The sequence below is a fragment of the Phoca vitulina genome, unplaced genomic scaffold (genome assembly GCF_004348235.1).
Source record: "Phoca vitulina isolate PV1807 unplaced genomic scaffold, GSC_HSeal_1.0 scaffold15, whole genome shotgun sequence".
NCBI classification, from domain to species: domain Eukaryota; kingdom Metazoa; phylum Chordata; class Mammalia; order Carnivora; family Phocidae; genus Phoca; species Phoca vitulina.
The window spans coordinates 8,794,115-8,818,138 of NW_022589718.1; the positions used below are offsets into that span (position 1 = coordinate 8,794,115).

The 24,024-nt window shown below is 41.1% G+C and overlaps 1 protein-coding gene and 1 pseudogene across 10 annotated transcripts in view; both read right to left on the reverse strand.

Moving 5' to 3' along the window:
- The window catches only part of UNC5D (unc-5 netrin receptor D), a 536,221-nt gene that overhangs the window by 443,401 nt on the left and 68,796 nt on the right, over window positions 1–24,024 (reverse strand). The gene's annotated exons all lie outside the window — the stretch shown is intronic.
- LOC116637687 lies at window positions 1,427–22,986 on the reverse strand (annotated as a pseudogene).

The following is a 24,024-nucleotide window of genomic DNA, read 5'->3' on the forward strand; positions in this document are numbered from 1 at the left end:
TTGGGAGAAATCACTTCAATAACTGCAACAGTGGTGAGTTAAATTTTTCAGGATGTTACAAGGTTGACAGCCAAGAGTCTTGAGGATGGGGGTGGGAGACAAAACCTATATTCTACAGTATTGATACCATGAGGCATGCCATTTAGACTACTATAGGCTACTATAAAATTACAATGCTCGACATTTTGCCCTATTCTCCTAAATACAAATAAATGAAAAAAAAAAAAACCCACATGCTACTGCATGAGCCATTTATACAACATCTTTTTAAATATGTTTGTCTCATAAAGCTGAATTAACTATGATTTTCTCATTTTAAAAATGTTAGCTGGCGGCTGCACATTTCACTCTTAATTCCATTTATATGAAATATTTGTCACATCACTGGCCACTTGTTAAGAACATGTTTTGTTATTAGTTATTTCTCCTATCAAAAATGTGTCTGTTCTGCCTAATTTATATGATTATTAAGCATCTTGACTTTCTTCTGAGTACTTGTACAAAGGTTATATCAAGATGACACGCCAAAAGATTTTTAAATGGTGGAAAAGAAGAGGAAGAAATAAGTGCAATGCTGTTAGCATATCCAAGGATCAGTTCAGTCAACTTCATTCAAATCTGTCCCTTCTAAAAACAAAAGCTTCTCCCTGACACTCCTGCCCCAATTTGGTTATGGTTTTGTCTGCTTACTACCTTTCTACCTGGAAGACTATCTGAGCAATAAGTCAAGTCAGAATTAAAATCCATGTAATGCTGAACTCTACTCAAAGAGAACTGTTGTTTAACTAATCCCTACTTTTTTTCCACCTTAGATATATGTCAAAAATGGATGCCAAACGTCTTATATTTCATATATTTAGTTTTGAGTACTTATAAAAATCATTTCTAGATTATAATGGAAAAATTCTGAACTATTTCAATATAGTTTATATGGTAGAAAATTCTAGGGATTTTACTCTGAGTGTTATAGCTTCCCAAAATTGGTATTTGGTGATTTTGTTGTGTTAACACAGAATATAGTAAGTGAATAATTATCACAGAGAACTGCTGTTACAATAGTCATAGGTCAGGGTATGTTCCTAAGTTCTGAAATCAACCATTTTTATTTTATTTTTTTTAAAGATTTTATTTATTTATTTGACAGAGAGAGACACAGCGAGAGAAGGAACACAAGCAGGGGGAGTGGGAGAGGGAGAAGCAGGCTTCCCCTGAGCAGGGAGCCCGACACGGTGCTCGATCCCAGGACCCTGAGATCATGACCTGAGCCGAACGCAGACGCCCAACGACTGAGCCACTCAGGCGCCCCTGAAATCAACCATTTTTAAACTATAGAAGATAAGATTTAGAAAACCATTCTATTCTCTTGGAAATATCTTGTACTCTCAGGAAGAAGGTGGATATCAAAGGAATAGATTTTTGACCAAAATACTTTTTTTTTAAATGAATTAAAAAGTTTATTAGCCATAGAAAAAAATTGATTCCTTAAATCAATTCTTGTTAAGTTCCCTGTAAAACAATAAGCTTACAGAATATTTCTTTCTCACAAACAGAAAGTCACTATGCTTTTGGTCCAAGATATGTTTTTTTTCCTTCTTCTTCAGATGACAGACAGATGGATGTAGCCGAATCTATGAACGAGTGTACTTGCCCCAAATGTGCAACATAAATACAGAAGCAATGAACAGAAGACTCATAACCAATACTGGAACAGGGCCAACCTTGTGCCCAGGTGAGTCTTCTGTGTAGAATCACCACATGCCCCCAGCGCCTGCGGAGGTTGTGCGCCCGCGCTCCTTGTTCCACAGCTCGCGTATTTTCTCTGCCAGACCGTGGATCCAGCCGCCCCGGCGGACACTGCTTTGCTGGGGGAGCACCCCGATGAGCCCCCATTAGTGCCACTGGGGGTCGGACCAGGCGTGCTGAAGACTGGAAGGCGCTGGAGGCTGAAACTGACGGCCAAGAAGCAGACGGTGGAGTCCTCAAAGGACCGGCAGCTGCCAAAATACTTTTTACCCACCTAACATCTGACTAGAAATATGGGGCCTCTGAGCTTCAAGGCTGGAAATCAACAAATCTTTTTGTCCCCTTGTGTGGTTACTATGTATATCTCAACTCTAGGGTCACCAAGTCAGAGTCCTATTTGTTATCCATGCTCTGTACACCAGCATACACATATTCAGGTGTTTCTCCCAGTGGTGTATCCCATATGACCAAACACACTACGAACAGGGGAGCAGAGAATCCTGGACATAGGTGGCAGAGACAAAACAGATATAAATTCTCTGTAAATTGCAAATGGAAGATCCCAAATTATCCCGATGACCATGAAGAGATACTCACTTTCTCCAATCCCATCTGCTGCTTTATTGTTTTTATCTACACTTTATAATGCCCACGTAAATCCACAAACACACCAAACTCGTGACCATATTGCAAGTAAAGCAATCTGTCACTAATAAAACCCCACAGAGTAAAACAGCTCTGGTCCACACACAACCATGTGCTAGGTTGATGTATCTGTCATTCAACAGTTTACAATATTTTCCATAATCCTGTACAGGGTGTCCAACAAGGCATTCCCAAGAATATCGGTACTTAGAAACATATTCCTGCTGTCAGACAGAGAAGTATTTTGTATTATAGGGATAAACTGATTTTGCGTCCTTTTGTGAGCATGGGGTGTGCAAGGGTGCTTTGAAAATTCTTTCACCAGTCCTGTCCTCCCGCCTTGTTAAATGCACTCTGGATGGGGGCATAGGCCAGAAGGAGGGTAAACAGCAGATGTGAAAGCAGTAAAGAAACGAGTTTTTCGGGGAGCCTGGGTGGCTCAGTTGGTTAAGCGACTGCCTTCGGCTCAGGTCATGATCCTGGAGTTCTGGGATCAAGTCCCGCATCAGCTGCTTCTCCCTCTGACCCTCCCCCCCCTTCATGTGCTGTCTCATTCTCTCTCTCTCTCTCTCAAATAAATAAATAAAATCTTTAAAACAAAAAAACAAACAAACAAAAAAAAGAAACTGGAGTGTTTCTAAACAGTGAGGTGGGAAGAAAAGTCATATTGAAGTCAGAGATAGGAACAGAACTTTTCCTTGGCCCCAGTGTCCCAAGGCTAATCCTGCAGTGGTCTCTAACAGAGAATCTCCAAGGTCACTGGAAAATCTGAATATGAGTTATGTACCCATTGCTCTTTGGCTCAGTTGATCTGGTTCTTAAATCTATCCTAGGGAATTAAACATTGTTTTTTGGGAAATCATCTCATGGGCCTTTCTTATTTTACACACACACACACACACACACACACACACACACACACAAAGCAAAACTTGATTAAATGAATGTTGCTGAAGGCATCACTGAATTTTAGACACAAATCCCTCCTGCCAATTGCTATTAGTTGCTCAACATTTAGAAAACAAAGAAAAAACCCTTAAGAATAGCAAATTTGAAAATTTGAACAAATCTCCCTTTTGGGAGACTGGCATCTGGCAGCCTATCCTGTGAGAATAGGTTCTAGAGAAATTTCTACATTCTACAGGAGAATATATTACCTTTATGTTAAATGATCATTTAATTCCCCAGAAATTAGGTTAAAAAAATAAAGACATTCAAGAAGATCAATGGATGAATGTTGAAAGGTTTCATTCTGTTTCCTTTTAAAACACTGAACTAGCACACTGATTATGAATACTGTACAATTTTAATATAATCATTTACATTCTGCAAACATTTTAAAGCAATGAGAAAGCAAAAGGCAAATTGAATTTTTACCGCATGCCAATCAATTTGGATAATGCAGAAGTGAAAAAATATCACAAACACAGACCTTTAATAATTTATAACTTTGACAGTAATAACTAAAAATATGATTACCACTTTGGAAATGTTGAAATTAAACCAACAATTGACTTTCTTGACTATCTGACTTGCCTTTTTTTTTTTTTTTTTTTGCCCCAGAATAGGGAAAGATAATAGTTTTTCCATATTTGCACAGAATGAGGCTTTTATAGTTTTTCCAACAAAGATGATCAGAAGTTGAGATTGTTTGAGAGAAAACATTCTAGCGATTTACTGAAGGGAACAAAATTCAATGTATGCTGTGTACCACACAGGAATGCTAAGAGGAACTACCCACAAATTGGGGCATATTCTCTGAACTCAGTAGGAAAAGCTGACTGGTTTCTTGATGACTGGAAGCTGAAGTCAATGCATGTGCTCAGTCCCAGCAGACCCACTGAATAAGCTAAATGCGTGAATAAAATGTCAGTAGTGGCCCAAAACATCCCTTCCTTATGTCAGAATGGAAAGAAATCATTCTGTTTAAAAGCAAGCTCTAAAGATACTGCCAAATAAACTTCCCCTGCCTTTGAGGATTCCGCAAAGAAAGTAACCAGTTTTTAATTGAAGAGATATTAGCAACAACCTTGGAAACTCCTATCAAAAATCCTCTCCTGCAGATGGCCCTGGTGGTCCTGTGGAGATGTGGGGGCAGGAAGACTGAAATTTATTAGAGACACTGATGTCTTCTCAAGTGTGCATCTGAAAAAGACAGCATTTCTGTCTGATCATTCTGCAGTTCCAGTCTATGATATATTGTATCAGAATTTATAACCACTGCAGTATTTCTAAATCATTACTCTCCAACAATGGGGTCAGCAGTTTGAATATTACTCAGGGAAAAGCAGCTATACATATAAATAAATAAATATGAAAAATGCAAATAATAGTCCTGACAAAATAGAGCAGGGTAGTTATTGGACAGCAATTGCTCACTGGCATCTGTTCATCCAGCTGCTAGTTGAAAAGACGGACAGCAGGTGTCAATTTAAGTGCAGTGTTATGGTTAATTTCATATAAGGCACTGCTGAAAAGAATATCCAAACAGTAAAACTAAAAATAAAGTAGAAGAAAAATCAGCATTTCCTTGTGTCTCTCTGGGCTTTGTGTTGCAAAAACCACATCCTCAGGAGAGGGTCCTTCCTCCATGTACACGGTTGGGAGGAAAGCAAAATGTCTGCGTACTGCTCACGTCTAAGAGACTTTCAAGCAAACTTGGAGGGAGGGTGGCTGCTCGGCTCTGACCCTCCGTCAGTGGTGATAAAACCTGAGAGCTCAGCTCTGTCTCCTGTGATACCTGGCTGGTTTTCAGCATGCAGACCAAAAAGATAACAGCACTGAATCTGGACACCCAGTGCAGACTCCTGCATAAATGCATTAGTATCTACACCTCTCCTTAAGCAACCATAAAACTCTCCATGGGCATAATTAAAAAATGATTTCAACTCAATGTTTAGATTTGAGGGAGTGCCAGAATGGTTAAAGAAGTATCTTGCCATGTAATGTGTCACCGAATCATAGATTTTTGAGCTGGAGACTAATTCTTCTAAGTGGCAGAGAGGTTAAATGATGTCCCCAAAGCAACAGAGCTAATAAGGAAAGTGGGTCCCCTCTCAATGTAGAGATCGCTCCTCAATTACTACACCAGAACTCAAGGAGAAGCTGCAGAACTGCATTATCTTTATCTTAGCTCTTTTATCATTGACTTTTCATATATAAATGGATATTTATTATTAATCCTCATTAAACTGATTACACATAAAAAATTTAAAAAATAAACTGATTACACATTCATGCATTTTAATATATGGATAGTCTTTTAGAAACTGAAATCTCTCATGTCAATCTATCATTTCAAAGGTTGCCAGCCTGCTAAGCATTCTATGTATTTCATTAGCTAATAACCATGTACATACCTCCTGTTACAACGAAACGTATCTTTTAAATAGAGCATTTATTAGATGTGCCATTATGCAGGATGACGGAATAATCCCTTTTCACATGAATGAACTTTCCCGAGAAATAAAGCTAAGAAATTTCAACAATGAAATTTTCTAAAGTTTTAAAATAGTTAAAGTTAAAAAAGATTACAGTTAAGATGATCAATGCTTACTATAAGCCAGGCACAGTGCTAACTAAACACTTCACATGAATCATATGATTTAATCCTTCTAACAGACTTGCGCCTTACATACCAGAGATGCAATGACTAATGCAATGTCATAAACTACTAAATGGTACAAGAGAGATTTAAATCCAAGTAGTCAATGTACATTTACCATATGACCCAGCCATTTCCCTCCTAGGTATTTACCCAAGAGACTGAATGCATAGCCATACAAAGACTTGCAAATGAAGGCTCACTGCAGTTTTACTTGTAACAGCCAAGTAGTAGAAACTATCTAAACATCCACATAGGTAAATAGATAAATTTTGTCACATGTACACACAATGGAATACTACTCAGCAATAAAAAGTAACTACAAGGTACGTGAATCTCAAAACAATTAAGCTGAGTGAGACTTTTGACCAAAAAAAAAAAAAAAAAAGAACATATATAATTCCACTTACATAAATTTCTAGAAAATGCAAACTAATCTACAGTAACACAAAGCCTATCAGTAAATGTCTGGAAGGCGAGTACACAGTAGACAGGGACAGACTCATAATGGGTGTGAGGAAATGTTTGAGGGTGACGGGTGAGGTTATTAATTACAGTGACAGTTTCACACAGACTATATAGGTCAAAATTCATCAAATTGTGCCCTTTATGTGTGTTTATTGTACATTAATTATACCTAAATTTAAAAAGCTAGCATTCCAGAGGAGGGGGGAAAGATGGCGGAGGAGTAGGGGACCCTATTTCAGCTGGTCCCCAGAATTAAGCTGGATATCTACCAGACCACTCTGAGCACCCACGAAACCAGCCTGAGATGTAAGAAGATCTGGATCTCTACAAACAGAATATCGCAGGCGGTTGGTTTTGAGGTACGAAGCAGAGAGCCATGATTCTGCGGGCAGATATCGGAGGATAAACGGCAGCGGCTGGGTGCCTGGACATGGGGATCCTACACCGCAGGTGAGTGACAGCCTCGCGCGCCGCGGACGGGCACAGACTCGCAGACCCGTAGCGTTGGGAAAGGACTGTAGGGCAGCCCCCGGGTCAGAAACCCAGAGCGGCGGGGTCGCGTGCACGTGAACCACAGCCGCCCGGACAGAAACCCGGAGCGACGGTCGCGTGCACGTGAACTGCAGCCTCTGAGACGGAAACCCGGTGCGCCGGGGTCCCGCCAGTGAACTGCAACCTCCGAGAAGGAAACCCCAAGCAGCGGAGTCGCGCGCGCGCGCAACTTGGGAGCACCTGGTGGTTTTAGAAGCACAAAGGGCAGAGACGTGCCCGACCTGGAGGCAGGATTAGGAGTGCTGCGGAGGGGCGCACAACCCAGGACGCTGCAGTTTGTAGCAGCACGGACAGAAAAGGAGACAGTGTGGCCTGGAGAGCTCACTGAAGAACAGACTGAGGTCTCTCTGCTCTGAGGCAGAGGGTTGGAAACGGTCTCTTCTGCTCTGACACGCGGAAGAGACACGGAAAGCCGCCAGGGAAAGGAGCCAGAGAACAAAAGCCCCAAAGACTAATTCCCACTGAGCCCATCCCCCGCCACAGGGGTGCAGGGCAACTCTGCCCAAACAGGGTTACCTGAGTAACAGCATGGCAGGCCCCTCCCGCAGAAGACAGGCTGGGAAAACAAGAGGCCAGCAACCCTAAGGTCCCAAGAAAACAGGTGCATCTTGCTTGGGTTCTCATCAATAATTTGGACTCTGTACATCCCTCAAACACCCATCAACAGAATGACTAGCAGGAGGAGTCCCCAAAATAGAAAAGACTCAGAGATTATGACTTATGCTGCAGATTTACAAATGGATGCAGATATAACCAAGATGTCGGAGATGGAATTCAGGCTAGCAATTGTGAAGACAATGGCTAGAATGGAGAAATCAATTAATGGCAACATAGAGTCTCTAAGGGCAGAAATAAAAGGAGAATTGACAGAACTTAAAAATGCTATCAATGAGATCCAATCCAATCTAGATAATCTAACAGCTAGGGTAACTGAGACAGAAGAGAGAATAAGCGATCTGGAAGACAGTATAATAGATAAAAAGGGAAAAGAGGAGGCCAGGGAAAAACAACTCAGAATCCATGAAAATAGAATCAGAGAAATAAGTGACACTATGAGGCGTTCCACTGTCAGAATCATTGGAATCCCGGAGGGAGTGGAGAGAGAGAGAGGGCTAGAAGATGTATTTGAGCAAATCATAGCTGAGAACTTCCCTAATCTGGGGAATGAAACAAACATTCGAGTCCTAGAGGCAGAGAGGACCCCTCCTAAGATCAAGGAAAACAGGTGAACACCCCGGCATGTAATAGTAAAACTTGCAAATCTTAGAACCAAGGAAACCATCTTAAGGGCAGTTAGGGGGAAGAGATTCCTTACGTACAGAGGGAGGAACATCAGAATAACGTCAGACCTATCCACAGAGACCTGGCAAGCCAGAAAGGCCTGGCAAGACATATTCAGGGTACTAAATGAGAAGAACATGCAGCCAAGAATACTTTATCTGGCAAGGCTTTCATTTAGAATGGATGGAGAGATGCAGAGCTTCCACGACCGGCAAAAGTTGAAAGAATATGTGACCACTAAGCCGGCCCTGCAAGAAATACTACGGGGGGTTCTATAAAAGGAGAAAGACCCCAAGAGTGATCTACAACAGAAATTTACAGGGACAATCTATAAAAACAACGTCTTCACAGGCAACATGATGACAATTAATTCATATCTTTCAATAATCACTCTCAACGTGAATGGCCTAAACGCTCCCATAAAACAGCACAGGGTTGCAGATTGGATAAAAAGACAGGACCCATCCATATGCTGTCTGCAAGAGACTCATTTTGAACCTAAAGATACATCCAGACTGAAAGTGAAGGGATGGAGATCTATCTTCCATGCCAGCGGACCTCAAAAGAAAGCTGGGGTAGCAATTCTTGTATCAGACAAATTAGATTTTAAGCTAAAGTCTGTAATAAGAGACACAGAAGGACACTATATCATTCTTAAAGGGTCTATCCAACAAGAAGATCTAACAATTGTAAATATCTATGCCCCCAACATGGGAGCAGCCATCTACATAAGCCAACTGTTAACCAAAATAAAGAGTCATATTGATAACAATACGTTAATTGTAGAAGACCTCAATACTCCACTCTCAGCAATGGACAGATCATCTAAGCAGAAAATCAACAAGGAAACAAGAGCTTTGAATGATACATTGGACCAGATGGACCTCATAGATATTTACAGAACATTCCACCCTAAAACAACAGAATACTCATTCTTCTCGAGTGCACATGGAACTTTCTCCAGAATAGACCATATACTGGGTCACAAATCAGGTCTCAACCGATACCGAAAGATTGAGATTATTCCCTGCATATTCTCAGACCACAATGCTCTAAAACTGCAACTCAATCACAAGAAAAAATTTGGCAGAAATTCAAACACTTGGAAGCTAAAGACCACTCTGCTCAAGAATGTTTGGGTCAACCAAGAAATCAAAGACGAACTTAAACAATTCATGGAAATCAATGAGAACGAAAACACATCGGTCCAAAACCTATGGGATACTGCAAAGGTGGTCCTAAGGGGGAAATACATAGCCATCCAAGCCTCACTCAAAAAAATAGAAAAATCCCGAATTCACCAACTAACTCTACACCTTAAAGAACTAGAGAAAAAGCAACAAACGACGCCTAAGCCACGCATTAGAAGAGAAATAATTAAAATTAGAGCAGAAATCAATGAATTAGAAACCAGAAACACAGTAGATCAGATCAATGAAACTAGAAGTTGGTTCTTTGAAAGAATTAATAAGATTGATAAACCACTGGCCAGACTTATCCAAAAGAAGAAAGGACCCAAATTAATAAAATTATGAATGAAAGGGGAGAGATCACGACTCACACCAAGGATATAGAAACAATTATTAGAAATTATTATCAACAACTATATGCCAATAAACTGAGCAATCTGGATGAAATGGAGGCCTTCCTGGAAACCTATAAGCTGCCAAGACTGAAACAGGAAGAAATTGACAACGTGAATAGGCCAATAACCAGTAACGAGATTGAAGCAGTGATCAAAACCCTCCCCAAAAACAAGAGTCCAGGGCCTGATGGATTCCCTGGGGAATTCTACCAAACATTCAAAGAAGAAATAACACCTATTCTCCTGAAGCTGTTTCAAAAAATAGAAACAGAAGGAAAACTTCCAAACTCATTCTATGAGGCCAGCATTACCTTAATCCCCAAACCAGGCAAAGACCCCATCAAAAAGGAGAATTTCAAACCGATATCCCTGATGAATATGGATTCCAAAATCCTCAACAAAATCCTAGCTAATAGGATCCAACAATACATTAAAAGGATCATCCACCACGACCAAGTGGGATTTATCCCCGGGATGCAAGGGGGGTTCAACATTCGCAAATCAATCAATGTGATAGAACACATTAATAAGAGGAGGGAGAAGAACCATATGGTCCTCTCAATTGGTGCAGAAAAAGCATTTGACAAAATACAACATCCTTTCCTGATAAAAACTCTCCAGAGTATAGGGATAGAGGGAACATTCCTCAAGCTCATAAAATCCATCTATGAAAAACCCACAGCGAATATCATCCTCAATGGGGAAAAGCTGAGAGCCTTTCCCTTAAGATCAGGAACACATCAAGGGTGCCCACTCTCACCACTGTTGTTCAACATAGTACTAGAAGTCCTAGCAACAGCAATCAGATAACAAAAAGAAATAAAAGGTATTCAAATTGGCAAAGAAGAAGTCAAACTCTCTCTTTTTGCAGACGACATGATACTTTATGTGGAAAACCCAAAAGACTCCACCCCCAAATGACTAGAACTCATACAGCAATTCAGTAATGTGGCAGGATACAAAATCAATGCACAGAAATCAGTTGCTTTCTTATACACTAACAACACAACTGCTGAAAGAGAAATTAAAGAAATGATTCCGTCTACAATAGCACCAAAAACCATAAGATACCTTGGAATAAACCTAACCAAAGAGGTAAAGGATCTATACTCTAGGAACTACAAAACATTCATGAAAGAAATTGAAGAAGACACAAAAAGATGGAAAAATATTCCATGCTCATGGATCGGAAGAATAAACATTGTTAAAATGTCTATGCTACCCAGAGCAATCCATACCTTCAATGCCATCCTGATCAAAATTCCAATGACATTTTTCAAAGTGCTGGAACAAACAATCCTAAAATTTGTATGGAATCAGAAAAGACCCCGAATCGCCAAGGAAATGTTGAAAAAGAAAAACAAAGCTGGGGGCATCACGTTGCCCGATTTCAAGCTATATTACAAAGCAGTGATCACCAAGACAGCATGGTAGTGGCACAAAAACAGACATACAGACCAATGGAACAGAATAGAGAACCCAGATATGGACCCTCAACTCTATGGTCAAATAATCTTTGACAAAGCAGGAAAAAACATGCAATGGAGAAAAGACAGTCTCTTCAATAAATGGTGCTGGGAAAATTGGACAGCCACATGCAGAAGAATGAAACTCGACCATTCTCTAACACCACTCACAAAGATAAACTCAAAGTGGATGAAAGACCTCAATGTGAGACAGGAATCCATCCAAATCCTAGAGGAGAACATAGGCAGTAACCTCTTTGACATCGGCCACAGCAACTTCTTTCAAGATACATCTCCAAAAGCTAGTGAAACAAAAGCAAAAATGAACTTTTGGGACTTGATCAAGATAAAAAGCTTCTGCACAGCAAAGGAAACAGTCAACAAAACAAAGAGGCAACCCACAGAATGGGAGAAGATATTTGCAAATGACACTACAGATAAAGGGCTGGTATCCAAAATCTATAAAGAACTTCTCAAACTCAACACCCAAAAAACAAATAATCAAGTCAAAAAGTGGGCAGAAGATATGAAAAGACACTTCTCTGAAGAAGACATACAAATGGCTAACAGACACATGAAAAAATGTTCATCGTCATTAGCCATCAGGGAAATCCAAATCAAAACCACACTGAGATACCACCTTATACCAGTTAGAAGGGCCAAAATGGACAGGGAAAGAAACAACAAATGTTGGAGAGGTTGTGGAGAAAGGGGAACCCTCTTACACTGTTGGTGGGAATGCAAGTTGGTACAGCCACTTTGGAAAACAGTGTGGAGGTGCCTCAAAAATTTAAAAATAGAGCTACCCTATGACCCAGCAATTGCACTACTGGGTATTTACCCCAAAGACACAGATGTAGTGAAAAGAAGGGCCATATGCACCCCAATGTTCATAGCAGCAATGTCCGCAATAGCCAAACTGTGGAAAGAGCCGAGATGCCCTTCAACAGATGAATGGATAAAGAAGATGTGGTCCATATATACAATGGAATATTACTCAGCCATCAGAAAAGATGAATACCCAACTTTTACATCAACATGGATGGGACTGGAGGAGATTATGCTAAGCGAAATAAGTCAAGCAGAGAAAGTCAATTATCATATGGTTTCACTTATTTGTGGAACATAAGGAATAACATGGAGGACATTAAGAGAAGGAAGGAAGGAAAAAATGGGCAGGGGGAATTGGAGGGAGAGATGAACCATGAGAGACTATGGACCTGAGAAACAAACAGGGTTTTAGAGGGGGGATTGGTTAGCCCGGTGATGGGTATTAAGGAGGGCACATACTGCATGGAGCACTCGGTGTTATACGAAAACAATGGATCGTGGATTACTACATCAAAAACTAATGATGTATTGTATGGTGACTAACATAACATAATAAAATTAAAAGAAAAAAAAAAGCTAGGATTCCAACTCCAAAGCTTGTGCATTACCCCACACAGCATATATAGCCTCAGATATGATAAAATTTCTACATAGCATAAGAAGCGTATTGAGTTTAAATTCAGTTTTCCTTAGTGCAACATCACTTATTTTCCTCTATTTAAGATATAAAGGGCTAATTGATGCCTGTTGTTCTAATGTGTGATTGTTACCTCCCTGTAAGTGAAATCCCTAAGGAAAATCTCAGTTTTGATCAATTCGCCCCTACCCTGAATGGCCCCATGCTGTTGCTACATTTTCACTGATGCAGCCCATCTTTCCCAGCTGTGATCTCTACAGTTAGTTTCGCTTCTCTACGTGGGTCTTTTTTCTTACTTATTCTTTTCATCTATTTTCCTCGCTGTCTGCTATTCCAATCCCTGAGGTTAAGAAGTTACGTAAAAATGGTAAGCACACCCTGCATATAAAATTAAGTGGAAAAAATCTATTGATGTTGACGGCTCATTCATTTAAGAGTACTTAGGTTTGAACCTGAGGCCCTCCCAAAGTTTCCCACATCTGAACACTAGGTAATTGGTAATTGACACAAGGCACAGTATTATTTTAACATTTTAAAACATTGTAGTATAAAGCACCCTATGTTCTAAACTTAACTTTGTCATATAAGGTTTACCCCAAATAATGATTAAAATAAATACTCATTCCCCAGCTTCAGAGAGAGCTAAAATTTACACAATTTGAGGGGATCGCTTTAAGACTACAAAATAACAAATACAAAACTATGTCAGGATATGGAACAGGCCCCAGGCAAGTAAGACGGATAATGCTTAAATGTCTTTAGCTACGTGAGAAATCCACCTCTGTTCTCAGAGCAGCTTATTCATAAGGTGAATTAGGACCTGTTCCTCTCCCCAGTGGAGCTGGGATATCAGGCAGCAAGCACTTGATGAGAGCTGTAGGTTAACCCCACTCAGAAGGGTGATCAGGATCTGGAGTTCTGATGGGTGCCTATGTGGGCCCAGTGAATGCTGGAGTGAGAACCATCTGGTGGTAATGCTGCAGCTTCCCAGACCTCAAACTAAACCCATTCCTCTGACCCCACCGCGGTTACCATGCGAGGTTGGATGGAGGGGGGTATTTAGCACTTGTCAATGGTGGGCCGTTATCAGATTTCTTAGCCCAGAAATGAAACGTCCAGAACTTGCTTGGTCTTAAGCAGGACTGATCTGCCCCTCTATAACTGAAAGTTGATTGTGTGAAATTATACTGTTTAGTTACCAGTATTTTCTCTTTTAAAACCACATACTAGTGTTAGTAACAATGCTCTGACCATCAGTGCTCAGCGTTTGCTAACCGCAGCCACTAAAACAAAAGAGCTGCTAAATTTCACAAGAGTTTCGGTGAAATCTTTGCATTTTGAAAAATACTTAGGGTCATTACTAAGTAATAAAGGAGAGACACATGCTTGGTGGTGGTGGTGGTGGCATTTCCACTATCCTCGCTAGAACTTGGAAGATCTGCATTTGGGAATATAAGACCAGGAACTCTGAGAGTGAGCTTTTTGTAAGTCTGCTCTGCTGCATTACAGTATAGTAAAGGCCCCCAAATGGATACAGATTGAAAGCTACACCTGTATCTGACATTATTATATTTAAAAAGTGCTGGGTGAGCACACTCCTAGCATCATGCCCACCCTAGTTTTAGCCTGTTTGGGCCTGAATCAGCAAGCTTATGATTTTATCCCTCTACAGAGGGTCTTCACGGAGTCATTCTGAAGTCTCAACACACAGTAGATGGTTCAACTGCAAGGCTTCCCTACGTTAAAAGAAGAGTTTGCTCCCTTCAGGCAAGAGAGAGAATAAGTGCAAGCGAAATAACAATGACTACCAAATATTGAACTTGACCTATATGCAAGGAACTATGTCTTACAGGTACTGCGCACACCTCTCCCAAGTTCTGGGCAAAGGAAACATTGTATTCCCCTTTTCCAGTGAGGCACAGAGAGAAGCCCTTGGCAAATTTCCTACTTCAGTAGTGACAGAGGCAGGATGTAAGGATGAATCCAAAGCCCATTCTTATCTTGTATCAGGCAGTTGGACTGCGTTCATGTCACTTTCATTATCCTTCTTGATAAGAACAACTGACTCAGGATGGGAAGGAAACATTATAAAACTTTGTATGTAAGTTAGGCCTGACCTCAAAGGTTGGTCCATGTACAAAGACTGGTGCAACTGACTGGTAATAGAAACTGGAGTTGCTTTCTCTCTGGTTAGCTACTGAACTATCAGACAAGCGGTGGAGATGACAGAAGACATGAGGATAAGACAGGTAGACACACAGCTCCTATCTGCTCTGCTAGTCTGCAGGTCCTCTTGAAGTTTTGTGGCCATTGCTACCTCCATGAATGGAACAGTTGACCACATGAGAGAAGCAAAGGGCTCTGTGAACATTCATGGTACTGAGGCTGAGACAGAGGCAATGTCCATGCTCCAGGGTCTATAAACTGCTAGAGAAGGGAGTAGTCATGGTCATCAACTTCAGTTGTTTTAATTTTTTTGCATCATTGGACTTCAAGCAAGCCCAGTGGCCTCCCCAAGATATCAGCCCTGTGCCTTTTTATGGTTTCAAGTATCTATATATAGGCTTATGAATTAACATCTATTTTTCTCTCTCTGGTTCTTTTCTCTTTTTCTCAGCTCTTGTCTTTCCCCATCTTGCTGCCTTTATTTCTCTGCCTCTCAACAAGTCCCCTTTGAATAACAATTCCTAAAAAAAAAAAAAAAATCAAGACTAATATTATCTTAACTTAGCAAACAACAAACCAACCAACCCGTCAATGGCAACCCTAAGCAACCCAGAAAGCACTTAAAAGAAAGGAAATGAGGCTGCCTTACATTTTTGGTCTCCCTAGGCAAAATGCTTTACAGTGTGACAGTGCACTTCACTTATACAATCATTTTTAAACTCACTTATCACTTTATCCACATTTTGTATAATGCAGCGAAAGAATACACTTGAAAACCAAAGCATCCACACATTAAGGAGGCCTGTCATGGTTCATATCGAGTTCAACTTTATAGGTTTTTTTATTGCAGCCCCCAGCTATGCCACTATATGGTAATCAAAGTCAGCCTCCTTCATATCATCTTATGTGTATTTCAGATTTCCAAACTCAGCGTTAGAAGCCTAAATGTATTTTGTTTTTCAAACATTCTGAAAAATGATAGAGGCCCTGCAAAAACATATCTAGATTGGATCTAAATGGAATTATACCACTACAGCTGAAGTGCAGACCAACTGGAATAAAGCAATAGCTGTTTGCCCACTAACTGGTGCATCAGCTGGCGGTTCTGAATAATTTTCCTAGTCTCCACTTCTCACTGCATTCGTCAGAGTTTAGAAGAGACCTCAGAGCCCATTTAACCCTTCCCACCACATTTTAAAACTGAAGAAAAAGGGGATGCAGAGAGGGGATGTGAATTATCGGGGTTACAAAGTGAAAAGTGGCATAGATGCAACTCAAACCTTGATCTTCTAATTATAAGCCTGTGGTTTGTTTCGACAGAATTCAGTCTCTCTCTTCTTGACTCCAGAAGCCCTTCTGAGCAATGACTATGACAAAGACTGTGTTAGAGAATGGAAATCTAGTGCTAAGGACTGAGGCCATGGAGTCAGAAGAATGAAGAGTTTGAAGCTGGCTGGCCCACCTGCTACCTCTGTCTGTGACTCTGGGCAAATCACTTAGCACCTGTGAAACCTCAGACAAGTTACTATATTTCCCAATGTTATTCCACAGTCACCCTCTCCTTTGTGAGTGTGAACAATTAAATGAGATAATGCAGCTGAAGCGTTCTGCACAGTGCCTGGAATTTATTAAAGGTGCACTAAATGTTAGCTACTGTCATTACAAGGTGAAGAAAGCATTGCCCATACCTGCTCAAGGGCTATAAATACAAGTCTAGAGACCAGCAGAGAAATGGTGAATTAATAATGGGGTAAGTTCAGAACAGTCCTGGAGGCAAATGCAAAGGGCAGAGACACCACTGATTCTAGTTAGGGTGAGGCTCCCTCGGGCACACCGGGCTGGGTCCCAGATACGAACTTCTTTATTTTTATTACTGTTAGTTCTGGGGATTTTGTTTTTACTGGTTCAACTTTATAGCAAACCCAACTGTAGCCTAATGTACGGAAAGGAGTCAGGGAGAAGGAAATAACAAAACACAACTGAAATAATGAATGAGACTTTAGCCATTCTTAACAGAAGTTAATAATGATGGTTCGGGTGCTTATCTACTCTCTGGTCTCATTAGAACTCCAATCTAATTTATTGCTTTTGGGATTGACATCTAATTTTTCTTTTTTTTCCAGATATGCCCCCCTAGTAAGAACCAGGAAATTGGGAATATTCCCTACCTACACTACTTATTTATGCTGGAAGATGCTTATCTGTTTCTTTTTTGATCAGGAATACGTCATCTTCTTATGCGCAGAAAAAGGGTAGAAGCACTGGGGACTACAGCAGGAGGGAAAAAATGGAATTTGAAGGTAGACAATTCCAAAATTGAATTTTGGCTCTGACTTCCAGCAAGTAATTTAACCTCTCTGAGCGCAATTTCCTGTACAAGAGAGAAAACATATCTACTTTGTGATGAGTAGAGGGGATAATACACATCAGAGATGAAGCAGACCAAACCACAGAACAAAACCAAAAGGCTATCCTCCACAAAATTAAAAAAAAAAAAAAAAAACTGGAGAAAAAGAGGACTTTATAAGTAAGGGAACTCTGCCAATGCACTCACTCATCAGTATCTCAGAGAGTAAGACTGAGATCATGAACTCATGCAAGAGTGTGTGTGTTTTAAAGCAGGGATGTGGAGCAAAAAGATGCAAAAAAAACAAAAAAAAAAACAGAGAAAGACAAATAGTGTAATGAGTATGTGTGTGTGACTGGGGAAGAAACAAAAATAGAATATTTCCAAAATGGATCATGAAAGAACCAGTTCATACTGGTAATACGCCCAAGGATACCCCTGTGGTTTCAAAGAGTAAATGCAGCTCCTGACACAGACTGCCTTGGAAAAAGAGTGCACACATCGGGCCAATCTGACTTCAGTAAGTTTATATGTGATGTCTCAGCTGGCGTACTGAAATTTTCTCTCAAATGCAAGTCCTATCTGCTTGGGGGAGTGGCATCAGAAGGCCCAGTATGTTGCATCCGGAGGCCCAACACCAACAAAAGTTTACAAGAAGGGAGACCCACAGACATATTTTGGGAGTGTAATTTGCATAATTATTATAGCGGGAAGAAAGAAAGAGTTTGAGCTTCTGCTGTGACTGGAGCTAAGATTAGTTCACGAAAATAAACTGGGCCTAGGTCCCTGCCAGGAAATGAATGTCAAAAGGCTTGCTCAAAGCTAATGTTTAGACAATTAAAACAAACAAATAAACAAACAAGCAAAAAACAGCATCACAAATAATGATTTAATTTTACTTCCCTGGGGAGGCTGAAAGTGCTCATTGTTTGAAGAGCACGACTGTCATGAACTCTATGGTCTGTGATTAAAAAGGATTTGAACCAGTGCTATGTGTGACTTTTCTAAACTTTTTAAAGATTTTATTTATTTATTTATTTGAGAGGGAACACGCACATGCACGAGAGAGAGAGAGCGCATGAGCAGGGGCAGAGGAAGAGAGAAAAGCAGACTCCCCACTGAGCAGGGAGCCCGACATGGGACTTGATCTCAGGACCCTGAGATCATGACCTGAGCCGAAGGCAGACACTTAACCAACTGAGTCACCCAGGCGTCCTATGTCTGTCTTTTCAAAGGAATTATCAACTTACCATTAACAGAGTGTTAGGCGCACACGAAAAAGTAAATCCTGCTTTAATTTCTCTACAAATACATACACAGACATTATATAAGGGTTATAGCAAATGAGACTTGGGGTCACCCAAATCTTTGCTGGTGTTTTTCCAGGAATAAGAAAGAAAGAAACGGCCGTGGCAATGACATAGTAGAAATGTCCATGGAGACCTTTCCTTACCACAATTTCCCAATCACACAGACCAAAAATTAACAAATGAACCCACTGTCCTCTATCACAGGCCGTCTTACCCTAATCTTCTGTGACTTATTTCTCTAAGCAGTGTGTCTAACAGCTGTCCCCTCAAACATCTGAATCTCTGGGTTCACACTTCTGATAAATGGCTCTTGCAACATTGTACTTGTGAAATCAACTGACCAGCTGGGAGCTCAGAACTTTAACTCAGCCTGTCACCATCAATCCATCACCGTGGATCGGAAGGCGGTCATAGTTCCACAACCAAGCTCAGAAAGAGCCGGTGTAGTCAGTTAAGCAGGTTAGGAACCAACTTTCCAGGTTCCCCCTACAAGAGATAAGCATCTGCTCAAAGGAGACATTGGGACAGTCAATGCAGAAGACAGAGTTCTGGCCAGGGAGGCCTGTCGATCCTCCCTTGGGAGTCATGGAACTCTGGGAGAAGGAAAATGGTCTTCCTGCCAAATAGGGACTACATGGCATTTTCTAGAAGTTGGGAACTCTTTCTTAGAGCATGGGAGGTTGGGATGAATGGACACCAGTTGTGCACAGGTCTCTGACAGGAGATGGGTCAGCAGACCCTCCCCCTGTGACACAAACACGCAGAAAATGCATTCTGGAGCAAAGGGCATTGCTATAATCATTTGAAAAGGCCATTTAGTCCATGTGAAAATTAACTGCTACAATTTACACAGTTTCAAGTAAGTGAGCTGTATGCTCATCTCTGAAATGTCCTTTGGGAAACATGATTTAGAAAATATCATTACGGCTATATGTTTCAGAACTCCGTGGGCGACTAATTTTAACAGGCAATTCTTCCTGTTCATCTTTCTGTCAAGACACTTGGGTAATGTGCCTTTGGTGCTCGGCCCTTCATACAAGTACACATCTGACCACTTCCACTAATTCAGACAAATGCCCCCCCCACCACCGCCAGTCAATCCAGTTGGGGGCAATGTTCATTACAACTCTATCACAGCTGAACCTTAAAACAAAATGATGCTACTCTTGGAAGTCAACCTATGTACATAGTTGCGATCATCCAGGACCCCGCACTCTACCCATGCTGGTATAGCACCTGTCACTGGGGATTGCAGACTCTGCACAACTTCACCTCTGAGTCAATGCTCTCCAGGTGTTGGTGGCTTGTTTCCTTTATTTTTTCTAAGATTTTATTAATTTATTTGTCAGAGAAAGAGCACAATCAGGGGGAGCAGCAGAGGGAGAGGGAGAAGCAAGCTCCCTGATGAGCAGGGAGCCTAATGAGAGGCTCGATCCCAGGACCCTGGGATCATGACCTGAGCCGAAGGCAGACGCTTAACCAATTCAGCCAAGCCAGGCACCCCGCTGATGGGCCTTCCCTGCCTTGCCTTTTAAACATGTCTTCTGGTTTCTCACTGTCTGCCTTGACCTGTCCCTTCTCTGCCTGCCTTAGGTTTCCCTCCTTCATTTCCAGTGTGCTAACTACACTTGGACGCTCAATCAATGCTCATTCTGGGTTTATTCATAAAATCAGGAAATATATACTTTCAGGGTTGGAAGGGATATTAAAGGGCATCATCCACAACTGTCCCTAAAACATTCCCAGTTGAGGAGACATCCTGCTTTGGCCTGAGTAACTCCTTTCTCATATAAAAACCTCTTGAATAGTAAGAGAATTTGGTAAAAATGATTCATTATGTTAATCTAAATCACTGTGAAAGTTTCTGCCTATTGGTCTCATTTCTAACCCCTGAGAACAGAACAAAGTGGAGAATAAAGAAGATGGGCATCGAAGGCCAAAAGATCCTAGTTGGGATCATGGCAACACATAGTACTTCTGGTGTGAGCTTGTGCATCACATCCAACCTCTACAGGCCTCATCTTCTCGACTCCATACTGAGCAACCATGATTTTTTTGGTGAAGATTAATTGTGGTATTTTAGTCTCTAGTATGGCGCCTAGAACACAGGAGACAATATACAAATGTTCTTCCTTTTCTATCTCCCCTTCTCCCACATAAAAGCCAGTCTCTCAGATGTGTAAAGGGTCATCAGGCCTTCCTTGAATAGTCTCTCGGTTGCAAATCGCTTAATGCTGGTGGAAACTCCCTCTTGTGCGTGTTCTAGTTGATTATATTCTTTTACTTTTTTAAAGATTTTATTTATTTATTTGACAGAGAGAGACACAGAGAGAGAGGGAACACAAGCAGGGGGAGTGGGGGAGGGAGAAGCAGGCTTCCTGTGGAGCAGGGAGCCCGACGCAGGACTCAATCCTGGGACTCTGGGATCACAACCCGAGCCGAAGGCAGACACTTAACGACTGAGCCATCCAGGTGCACCTAGTTGATTATATTCTTAACATGGTCCCCAGAATAGGAATGCATTACCTCCCGTGTGTTCAGGCCAGTGCAGAGCAGAACTGTGACTTCTTTGGTACCAATGCTACACTTCTAATGCACTCCTGGTTCCTTCGGCTGACTCACATACCCCATGCCTTGACCACTCAACACACACACCTGCCCAATCCTCTCTCTGCACCCACCCACTCACCATGTCACTCTGAGCTTCCTCAATCGTACTTTTCTGCCTGTATTCCTTGTCCTGGCACCTGTCACAAAACCGGGCATGAGCCTCCTCCATTTTCACTGGTAGCCTCAGGATTTTCAACCTAGAAGTATGTGGCGAGCATTATTATCAAATTAAGTCCCTCTTAAAATAATCACCAGGAAATTTGTTTTTGTGTCTCCAACCCCCAGCCTCTACATTGTGGCTTTTAAAGATCTGTTTCAAAAATAAGTTGCTTAACCATTGACTCCAAAGTGCAAAATTCTTTATTCATTGATAAAGACTGCTTTGTCATTTCCCTACTGGATTCCACTTGTCTGCCTTAGCTCTGAATCCAAGAGTGCCCCATCTCTTGGCTTTTATAGGTGTCCATTTTTCACCAGCGGGGAACAACCCACCTCATCTGGAACCCTCAGTCTTTCCAAGGTTGGCTTCTACGTTGAGAAACATGACCATCGCAGGTTCAGTGATGAGGGGTATCATTCCAACACTGCTCCTGGCAACGACAATGATCCTCCCCTATCCTTTTCTCCTGCCGGTGCCAGCAAAAAAAGGGCAAGAACAGTCCTTGCAGAATTGAGATTGCTTTACCAACACTGTCCTGGGGCAGGGATGGGCTGCCTTCTGCAGAACAGAGAACTAATTAGCATTCATTTTCTGTAACAAGCAAGCTGCTAATTTGATAGGGAAATCCAAGTAAATCTGAAGCTTCCCTTCATCATATAATATGCATTTTCATTTAGCAACACGGCCATCTCATACTGAATATTAGTTCTGAAATTTTAATTGACTATGTGTCTTTTACTCAGGAACCACAAACACCAAGTTTAATCATTTGGATGGAATATAAATGGAATTAACAAATGGCCAAAGTTACCTATGAGAAGGGCACATGAGATGCTGTTCAATAAAACAAGCAATGATAAAAATAAAACCTAGTATTTGCACAGCGGTTTAGAATTTATGGTGTGCTCTTTATATAGCCACATTACCCGTTTTAAGTACTTTAAAACAGCAGGAAAACAAAAGATGGAAATGATGTAATGAACAGCTTAAACTGCATATGAAATTGGGAAAATGGTTTTTATTATTCCTCTTTTTGGCTCCCAGTGTCTTGCATTGCACTTGGTGCATAGTAAGTACTCAATAAACATCCATCTCATGCACAGAGGGTGGAAAGATTCACCATTATTCTTAAGTTTGCCCAGAACCCGTGTACACAGGGCATGCTCTCGACAGCGCAGAACTGGGGACTTATTCCTAACAAAAATGGACAACTGGACATCCTGTGGGCAGGAGGAAGGCAATGACTTTGTTATCAGTCACCTTTGCGTAAGTGGTTACATGTATACTGAATTTGTCAAAAAGAAAATCACAGGCTCAAAAGGCAGTCACTTATGCTAGGCTACGTCACCAGACTGGGCTTCATACCCAGTTTCAACCCCCGTCCCCCAAGAAACGGAGTTTTACCCAGTCAGGAATTCTCTGGTAGGCACCAACGAGGTAGTCTGCCAGAAGGACCCTCTCCCTCTGGAGCCCCCGAAGGATGATGACTTAATCTGCCTGATGAGACGATGCCCTGCTCATTCCCCCTGCGGGACATTACCTGGCCTGAAACAATCCTTTCTTCTCTTTGGCTCCTAACATCCTTGTTGCACCCTCCTTCTTCTAAAACCCTTCCATTTTGTACAACTCCTAGGAGCTCCTTTCTACTGGCTAAACGGGATGCTGCCGAATTCATGAATTGCTTAATAAAACCAGTTAGATCTTCAAATTTACTGGGCTGAATGTTAGTTTTTGAATGTTTAACAGGATAGATTCTGGAGATGCACTGCACAGGGACAGATTCAGTTCCACCCTGGAAAAGTAACAAGCTTTCTGTACTTCAGTTTATTCTTTGCTAATATGGGAATATTAATAGTCCCTGTCCCACGTGGATGTTCCAAGAAAACTAGATTAATCTATGTAAAAATGCTTAAAGCTCTGCTCCACACACCATCAACATCCTCTATGTGTCTGGAGTTAGTGGTGGTTAATACCTCGAGTGCCCACACCACGCTTGCCATGAAGAGCCACTCAAGTGATATCTGTTGAATCAATGAACGATCCTTCAGACCTGTTTCTACTTGGAAAAACTGTGTCTTTTCATAGTTTATATTGTCCAAAATGACTCGAAAATAATAAAGGACTAGAAGGTGGGCAGACAAGTCATTTTGCAACTCATTACAGATGGTACACTGCATCTCCTTAGAACGCCAAGTGACCCAGAAGAAAGGCTGTTTCAAATACACTGAACAAAACACATAAAGATACCAATTAAGTAGCCCGTTCCCAGTCTGCTGAGGCAAAGATTAGTAACTGGTTAGTTCCTCAAGATGGTTCCAGGTCTCACACTGTCTGAAGACAGGCTTTTCTACAGTTTAATTCATGTAAAAAAAAGGAAAGGAGGAAGAAAAAACAGTAAAACGTCAAGCTGTTTTTTTTTTTTTCTAATGTCAGAAATGGAAATGATGTAATGAATTAGTATCTACTTCCTCTGATGGATAATATTAGTTCAGCTTTCAGATTAAATATTGTGTGAATCTATTCTGATATATGTGAAGGTCAGATGAGCCCTACCATTAAAACTGGATTGCCAAAGAAGAAATGTCTGGGCTCAAAGAAAAAAGCCTAAAGATGTATCAA